Source organism: Pistacia vera, unplaced genomic scaffold (assembly GCF_008641045.1).
Source record: "Pistacia vera cultivar Batoury unplaced genomic scaffold, PisVer_v2 Contig656, whole genome shotgun sequence".
NCBI classification, from domain to species: Eukaryota; Viridiplantae; Streptophyta; class Magnoliopsida; order Sapindales; family Anacardiaceae; genus Pistacia; species Pistacia vera.
The window spans coordinates 1,981,292-1,991,510 of NW_022196508.1; positions in this window are offsets into that span (position 1 = coordinate 1,981,292).

The window sequence follows — 10,219 nt, forward strand, 5'->3', positions numbered from 1 at the left end:
TAATGGATTTTAATTGAGATAATGATGGAAAATAAAATAAATCAAATTGGGAGTGTTTGGCAACATGGGGCGTTTGGGTTGGAGCCCAAGCCTATTCCATAGGGGATTAGGGCAACTTAATTAACTATAAAAGGAAAAGTGTGTGTTAATTAATTTAATGAATTGATTTCTTTTGAAATTAAAAACACACACAGCCCCTCTCTTTCTCTCCCACGGTAGCAACACCTTTTGGCCTAAAAATCAATTCAATTGATTTGCTTTCTTCTTAATCTTGAAGTCAAAGAGGATCTAGCAAATCCCTCTTTGGTTCTTTTGAGATTGTCCTCGTGTGGATTAAGTAAGTTCGATCCTACACTTGGATTGGTAGCAAAACATTCGTTGACAAATTTGGAGGATCCTTCAATGTGCGTTTGTTTTCTTTAAACTCAGATTTATTTTTCTATAGATTTTATTTTAATATGAATTTTAAAATTATACCCTTGATCTTGGCTCATGAAAACGATCTCTATATTATTTTTGTTTTGTTTCCGCTGCGTATATGGGACCGTTTACTTACAAATTTAAGAGCTAGGAAGATAGAAGGGCGTTTTTGTCTTTTTGGGCGAAATGGTATTTTGGTAATTTCACAGTGTAATTAAATTTCCTGAGGTCGTACCCTTTATTTAATTTATTAGAAAAATTAAATAAGTGAAATTACATTTAAATATGTGTTCGCACATATTTAATTAAATCATCATTATTGTTAAAAGTTAATTGAATATTAATTGATTTTAATTGAGATAATGATGAATTAAATTAAAATATCTAATTGGGAGTGTTTGGCAACGTGGGGTGTTTGGGTTGGAGCCCAAGCCCATTCCATGTGGGAATAGGGCAACTTAGTTTGCCTATAAAAGGGAATGTGTGTGCGAAATTAAAAAGGGTGATTTTTATTAGTTCATTTGATTAAAAGTAAAACACACAACACACTCTCTCCCACACCACTTTCACTGTTTGATTGAAAAATCAAATATTTCCTTTTCTTCTTGATTTCTTAAGGCCAAGGAGGACCTAGCAAATTTCTCCTTTGTTCCTTGCGATTGTCTTCGTGTGGACTTGTACGGTTCGATCCTACACTTGGATCGGTAGCAAACACGTTCAGAGACAATATTGGTGGAGCCTCCAATGTGGGTATGAATCTAAACTTCTGTTCATTTTTCTGCAGATTCTTGTGATATATATAAACTATAATTTATGTGCCCTGATTTTGGGTTCTATGGAACGATCCATTGTTTTAAAATTTTTGTTTTCCGTTGCGCAACCAAATCATTTCCTAACAATGCCCCATTCAGACGGCCATAACTTTTTATCCGAGAAGAGTTACGGGGCCTGTAAGATACCGTTGGAAAGGTCATTTAGAGCCTGTAAGAAGTTTGTCAACATGGATTAATAAAGTACATCTGGCGAATAAATTCATAGAGCAGGTTGAATGTTAGAACTCCGTGCGTAAAGCCCAAAGGGCTTAAATGACATTTTCTATTCAAACGGCCATAACTTTTCATCCGAGAAGAGTTACAGGGACTATAACATACTGTTGAAAATCTCATTTAGAGCCTGTCAATGTACTAATGTCATTTAGAGCCTGTCAATGCACTAATGTAGAATGTCCAGTGGATGAATTCATGGAGCGGGCTAAACGTCAGAACTTCGTGCACAAAGAACAAAGTGCTTAAATGAGAATGCCCTATTCAGACGGCCATAACTTTTCATCTGGGAAGAATTACAAGGCCTGTAAGATACCATTGGAAATCTCATTCAAAGCCCGCAGCATGAACTAATTTAGAAGGTCTTATGGAAGAATTCATGGAGTGGGCTGAACATCCAAACTCCGTGCATAAAGCCTAAATGGCTTAAATGGGCATGCCCCATTCAGACGGCCAGAATGTTTCATCCGGGAAGGGTTACGGGGTTGTAAGTTACCATTGGAAAGATCATTCAGAGCCCATCAGAAGTCTGTCTACATGGACTAACATACAATGTCTGGCGGATGAATTCATGTAGCGAGCTGAATGTCGGAACTCCGTGCGTAAAGCCCAAAGGGCTTAAATGAGCATGTCCTATTCGGACAGCCGTAACCTTTCAAACAGGAGGAGTTATGGGGCCAGTAAGATGCCATTGGAAATCTCATTCAGAGCCTATCGATGTGGTCTGATGGAGAATGTCTGATTTATGAATTCATGGAGCGAACTGAATGTCAGAACTCTGTGCGTAAAGCCCAAAGGGCTTAAATAAGTATGTCCCATTCAAACGGCCATAACGTTTCATTCGGGAAGAGTTACGGGGCCTGTAAGGTGCCGTTAGAAATCAAATTCAGAGCCCATCAATGTGGACTAATAATATTTGATGGATGAATTCATGGAGGGGCCTGAACGTATTAACTCTGTAAGTAAAGCTAAAAGGGCTTAAATGAGCATGCCCTATTCAGATGGCCATAACTTCTCATCTGGGAAGAATTACGGGGCCTGTAAGATACCGTTGGAAAGCTCATTCAGAGTTTGTCAGAAGTCCATTAATATGGACTAATGTAGAATGTCTGGCAAATGAATTCATGGAGCAGGTTGAACGTCAGAACTCTGTGCATAAAACCCAAAGGGCTTAAATGAGGATGCCCCATTCAGACGACCATAACTTTTCATCCGGGAGGAGTTACAGGGCCTGTATGTAAAACCCACCTTTAGTCAGGTATCCTCTAAATATCCCTCAATGAGAATCCTGAGGATACATGTCTGGAGAACGAGTCGTATTTAGAAAAAATCAGTGTAAGGATAGTAATAATAATATCCAAAACATACATATAAGATGTCACACAGGATCCAAACTTATAATTTCAAAAACTTTAAGAATTTATCCAGAAATTACACAATCAAAACATATTTATAGGGTGGAAGCTTCCAAAGGTGTTTCACAAACATTTATCATTTACATTATTTACATCAAGATGACAATAAATCATCTCCCTTCACGTGTAGCCCCGCTATCTCTAGCATCCTTTGCTTCGGGTCTGCCCACAAAGCAATCAACAATGAAAGGGTGAGCACTAATCGCTCAGTAAGGAATAATTCATTTCATTCTAAATGTGCTATTTGACCTCTATTTAAACATATTTGCTAACACACCGCTTATCTTTTACATCTAGGTATGCTTCCATTTTCTTACTAATTCATATGCTTTTCTTCATTTTATCCCATGTCTATATAAACATTAATGTGTACACATACAAATAAGTATGTAAACATAGTAGACACACATCACATGTCATGATATAACATCTAAAATCATCTAACATGAGTATAAATCATCTCATGATATAAATAACATCATAACTCATGTAATGCAACTAAATGCATATGAACCATTTAATGTCTAGCCGATCAGACTTTTCTTAGCGTCTTAAGCACTTCATATCATCTAGCCTCAAATTTATCTAGAGTTCATATCATCAGGAGGTATTCTTACGCATTATTTAGCATCTAAAGCATATATTCATCTTTCCTCAATTGGTATACGAGGATATGGTTACGCGTTTTCCATCATGTCCATATGCATCTCTAATATCTTATGGCATGTAAATACATATTTTGGTGAGCTTAATACTTTTAATTCATCTATGGATTATCAATCCATTTATATTACCTCTTGCTCACATACATCATCTTAAAACATGTATTACATTACATCTTCATGCCATTTCATAACATTAATCATGCATTGACATCATGACCATGTATATCTTTCAAAGATCATCTAACTAATGGGTAAACATTAGTACATGGCATAATTACAATAATACATTAATAATCAATTCATAATCATAAGAATTGATCATATTAAATCTTAAACTTTAATAACCAAAAGTTTATACTTCAGGCCATTTTCCATCAACTTATAAAATGAATTGGCTCTTGGCATAAACATAAAAGTTGTAGGGCTGTCTCTTAAATTTCTAGTGCTTCAAGAATCATCTCATTTTGATTTTTATAACTCAAGTTATGGTCAAAATACTAGAGCATGTTTAACATAAACCCTAAGCTTACCAAGTCCGAATTTTTCATATTAAACTACGCCACATCAATTCCTATTGACAATTAACCAATAGATAAACTTATGGATCAAATAAACCTCCCCTTAATAGTCTTTAACATCTTAAAGGAAGTGTAAACTCTCATTCCCATATTCATCCATTATTGTTATAACATTGTAAGCGCAAACAACACATCAACACATCTAATAGCAATTATTCAACACCATGTGGCCTCCAATACTACAAGTTTTGACACAATCAGCATACACTCTTCATTTTCGTCAAGCAAACATAACAAAATAGCAATAACTTCATTTATAATTAATTCAAGGCAATAAATAGAATAAATGAGTTCGAGTACACTTGTCATCAACTAATTCTATGCCTTAAAGCCTTAATTTAAGATTTCATAAAAATCTAAAAACCCTAGCATAATCCCTAAAGTCATGGGAGGTTCTTCCTTACTTTTTTAAAGAATTCCTCCAACAAATCCTTTACCTTTGTCTTCTTTTACACCTTAATCCTACATATATAACATTATACCTCAACATCTACATCAAATCTTCAAATCACATCAAAACTATGGTTTTTAATCCTTACCTTAAACCCTTCAACTTGAAGATCCAAGGCTCCCATCTTGTTCTCCTTGAAAAATTATGCAAAACTCCTTTAAAACTCAGAGAGAGAACGCTTGTTTCATGGAAGATTTGAGAGAAAATTGAAGAAAGGTTGAAGAAATGCTCTCTCCCTTGGCTTGAATGAATTTCCTCTCATTTATAGGAAAATATTTCATTAATTTTCCAAAATTATACTTTTTACCCAATTATTTTAATTATATAACTCATAAGTCCTTAATTCTTCATATAAGGGCATTTTGGTCATTTCACACTAAACATAATTATTACTTAATTAATACCATTAAATACAATTAAGCCTACTCATCCTTGACTTTTTCAATGCTTGTCCATAGGAAAAATGACTATTTTGCCCCTAATGCCTTTCTATGGATAATTGATTCATATCGTTCCAAATGAATTGACTATTTTGCCCTTAGTTAGATTTTATGTTTTTTAACATAAAATTAACATCTAAAGGACTATTTTGAGTTAGTCTTGGGTATTACAGTCTAAGATACCATTGGAAAGCTCATTCACAGCCCGTTAGAAGTCCGTCAACAGGGACTAACGTACAACGTCTAGCGGATGAATTCATGGAGTGAGCTGAAAGTCAGAACTCCGTGCGTAAAGCCCAAAGGGCTTAAATGAGCATGTCCCATTCAGACGGCCATAACCGTTCAATCGGGAAGAGTTACGGGGCCAGTAAGATATCGTTAGAAATCTCATTTAGAGCCCATCAGAAGTCCGTCGACAAGGACTAATTTAGGACGTCTTGTGGATGAATTCATGGAGTGGGCTGAACGCTAGAACTCTACGCCTAAAGCCCAAAGGGCTTAAATAAGCATGCCCCATTCAGACGGCCATAACTTTTCAACCGGGAATAGTTATAAGGCCTATAAGATACCGTTGGAAATCTCATTCAGAGCCCGTTGACGTAGACTAATGTAGACTATCTGATGGATGAATTCATAGAGCAGACCGAACATTAGAAGTCTGTGCGTATGGTCTAAAAGGCTTAAATGAGCATGCCCCACTCAGACGGCCATTACTTTTCATCCGAGAAGAGTTGTAGAGCCTGTAAGATACCGTTGGAAATCTAATTCAGAGCCCGTAGACTTGGACAAATGTAGAATGTCTAACGGATGAAAGTATGGAGCGGGCTAAACGTATGAACTCCATGCGCAAATTCCAAAGGGCTTAAATGAGCATACCCTATTCAGACAGCCATAACATTTCATCCGGGAAGAGTTACGAGGCCTGTAAGATACCGTTGGAAATGTCATTTAGAACCCATCGATGTAGAGTAATGTACAATGTCTGATGGATGAATTTATGGAATGGGCTGAATGTCAATACTCCGTACGTAAAGCCTAAAGGACTTAAATGGGCATGCCCTATTCAGACGACCATAATTTTTCATCCGGGAAGAGTTACGGGGCCTGTAAGATGCTGTTGAAAATCTGATTCATAGCCTGTAGACGGGGACTAATGTAGAATGTCTGGCGGATGAATTCATGGAGCAGGCTGAACGTCAGAAGTCTGTGCGTAAAGGCCAAAGGGTTTTAATGCACATGTCCCATTTAGAAGGCCATAACTTTTCATCCGGGAAGATTCATGGGGCCAACAACATACCGTTGGAAATGTCATTTAGAGCCCGTCGACGTGGACTAATGTAGAATGTCTAACAGATGATTTCATGGAGTTGGTTGAATGTCAGAAGTCCATGTGTACATCCTAAAGGGCTTAAATGAGCATGCCCCATTCAGATAGCCATAACTTTTCATTTGAGAAGAGTTACGGAGCCTATAAGATGCCATTGGAAATCTCATTCAGAGCCCGTTGATGTGGATTAATATAGAATATATGATGTATGATTTTATGGAACGGCCTGGACATCAGAACTTCGTGCGTAAAGCCCAAAGGGCTTAAATGAGCATGTCCCATTCAGACGGCCATTACTTTTCATCCGGGAAGAGTTATGGGGCTTGTAACATACCATTGGAAATTTCGCTCAGAGCCCGTCGACAAGGACTAAGGTAGAATATCTAGCAGAAGAATTAATGGAGTGATCTGAACGTCAGATGTCCGTGCGTAAATCCCAAAGGGCTTAAATGAGCATGCCCCATTTAGACGGCCATAACTTTTCATCCATAAGTAGTTACAGGGCCTGTAAGATGCCGTTGGAAATTTCATTCAGAGCCTATGGACATGGACTAATTTAGAATGTGTGACAGATGAATTCATAGAGCGGGTTGAACATTAGAACTCCATACGTAAAGTCCAAAGGTCTTAAATGAGCATGCCTCATTCAAATGGCCATAACTTTTCATCTAGGAAGGGTTACAAGGCCTGTAAGATACCATTGCAAAGCTTATTCAGAGCTGGTAAAAAGTCCATCAAAGTAGACTAATGTAGAATTTCTGGCAGATGAATTCATGGAGTGAACTGAATGTCAGAAGTTCATGCGTAAAGCCCGAATGGCTTAAATGAGCATGTCCCATTCAAACGGCCATAACTTTTCATTTGGGAAGAGTTACGGGGCCTGTAAGATACCGTTGGAAATCTCATTTAGAGCCCGTCGATGTAGATGAATGCAAAATGTCTGATGGATGAATTTATGGAGTGGGTTGAATGTTAGAACTCCGTACGTAAAGCCCAAAGGGCTTAAATGAGCATGCCCCATTCAGACGGCCATAACTTTTCATCCGGGAACAGTTATGGGGCCGGTAAGATACTGTTGGAAATCTCATTCAGAGTCCTCGATGTACACTCATGTAGAATATCTTATGGATGAATTCATTGAGCGTGCTGAATGTCAGAACTCCGTGCATAATGCCCAAAGGGCTTAAATGAGCATTCCCCATTCAGACAGCCATAACTTTTAATTCGGGAAGAGTTATGGGGCCCACAAGATGCCGTTTGAAATCTGATTTAGAGCCTATAGACTTGGACAAATGTAGAATGTCTGATGGATGAATTTATGGAGTGGGCTGTACGTCAGAACTTCGTACGTAAAGCTCAAAGGGCTTAAATGAGCATACCACATTCAGACGGCCATAACTTTTCATCCGGGAAGAGTTACGAGACCTGTATGATACCGTTGGAAATATCATTCAGAGCCCGTTGATGTAGGCTAATGTAGAATGTGAATGGAAGAATTCATTGAGCAGGCTGAATGTCAGAACTCCATACGTAAAGCCCAAAGGGGTTAAAGGAGCATGCCCCATTCAAACGGCTATAACTTTTCATCCGGGATGAGTTACGACGCCTGCAAGATGCCGTTGGAAATCTGATTCAAAGCCCCTAGACTTGGACAAAAGTAGAATGTCTGATGGATGAATTTATGGAATCGACTAGAACTCCGTATGTAAAGCCCAGTGGGGCTTAAATGAGCATGTCCTATTCAAACGGCCATAACTTTTCCTCCGGGAAGAGTTATGGGACCTATAAGATACTGTTGGAAATCTCATTCAGTAGACTAATGTAAAGTGTTAGATGGGTGAATTCATGGAGCGAGCCGAATGTCAGAGCTCCGTGCGTAAAGTCCAAAGGGCTTAAATGAGCATTCCCCATTCAGATGGCCATAACTTTTCATCCGAGAAGAGTTACGGGGCCTGTAAGATACCATTGGAAATCTCATTCAGAGCACGTCGACATGGATAGACCTAAAATTTCTAGTGAATGAATTCATGGAGTGGGCTGAAGGTTAGAACTCTATGCGTAAAGCCTAAAGGGCTTAAATGAGCATACCCCATTCAGACGGCCATAACTTTTCATCTGAGAAGAGTCACGGGCACTGTTGGAAGTCTCATTCAGACACCGTCAATGTGGACTAATGTAAAATATCTTATGGATGAATTCATGGAGTGGGTTGAACGTCAGAAGTGCGTGCGTAAAGCCCAAAAGGCTTAAATGAGAATGCTCCATTCAGACAACCATAACTTTTCATTCGGGATGAGTTATAGGGCCTGTAAGATACCATTAGAAATCTCATTCGAAGTCCGTCAACGTGGACTATTATAGATTTTTTAACAGATGAATTCATGGAGTGGGCTGAATTTCAGAACTCCATGCGTAAAGCCTAAAGTGTTTGAATGAGCATGTCACATTCAGACGGCCATAACTTTTCATTCAAGAAGAGTTACGGGGCCTGTAAGATACCATTGGAAATCTCATTCAGAGCCTACCAATGTGGAAAAACATAGAATGTCTAATGGATGAATTCATGGAGTGGGCTGAATGTCAAAACTTCATGTGTAAAGCCCAAAGGGCTTAAATGAGCATACCCTATTCAGACGGCCATAACTTTTCATCCGGGAAGCGTTACGGGGCCTGTATGACACTGTTGGAAATCTCATAAGAGCCCATCAACATTGAATAATTTAAAATGTCTGACGGATGAATTTTTGGAGTGGGCTGAACGTTAGAACTCCCTACGAAAAGCTCAAAGGGCTTAAATAAGCATGCCCCATTCAGACAGCCATAACTTTTCATCCGAGAAGACGTACGGGGCCTGAAAGATACCGTTACAAAATCTCATTCAGAGCCCATCGATGTGGACCATTATAGAGTGTCTAACAGATGAATTGATGGAGCAGGCCGAACGTCAAAACTCCATCCGTAAAGCCCAAGGGCTTAAATGAGCATGCCTTATTCAAACGGCCATAACTTTTCATCCGGGAGAGTTACGGGGCCTGTTAGATACCGTTGGAAATCTCATCCAAAGCCCATCAATGTTGAATAATTTAAAATGCCTAATGGATGAATTCTTGGAGCAGGCTGAACGTCATAACTTCCTGCGAAAAGCTCAAAGGGCTTAAATAAGCATGCCCTATTCTGACGACCATAACATTTCATCCTGGAAGACTTACTGGACCTGTGATACTGTTGAAAAGCTCATTGAGAGCCCATCTGAGGATCTTCAATGTCGACTAACATAGAATGTCTGACAAATGAATTCATGGAGTTGGCTGAATGTTAGAAGTCTGTGCGTAAAGCCTAAAGGGCTTAAATAAGCATGACCCATTCAGACACCCGTAACTTTTCATCCAGGAAGAGTTACAGGGCCATTAAGATACCATTGGAAAGCTCATTCAGAGCCAGTGTCCATCAATATTTCCTAATATAGGACGCCTAGCGAATGAATTCATGAAGCGGGTTGGACATCAAAACTTCGTGCGTAAAGCCCAAAAGGCTCAAATGAGCATGCCCCATTCAAACGGCCATAACTTTTCATCTAAAAAGAGTTGTGGGGCCTATAAGATACCGTTGGAAAGCTCATTCAGAGTCTGTTAGATGCCTCTCCACAAGGAGTAACATAGAGTGTCTGGCAAACAAATTCATTGAGCGGGCTAAATGTCAGAAATATGTGCGTAAATCCCAAAGGGCTTAAATGAGCATGTCCCATTCAGACGGCCATAAAGTTTCATTCGGGAAGAGTTAGAGGGCCTATAAGATATCATTGGAACGCTCATTTAGGGCCTGTGTAATGTAGGACATCAGGCAGATGAATTCATGGAGCGAGCTGAATGTCGGAAGTTCG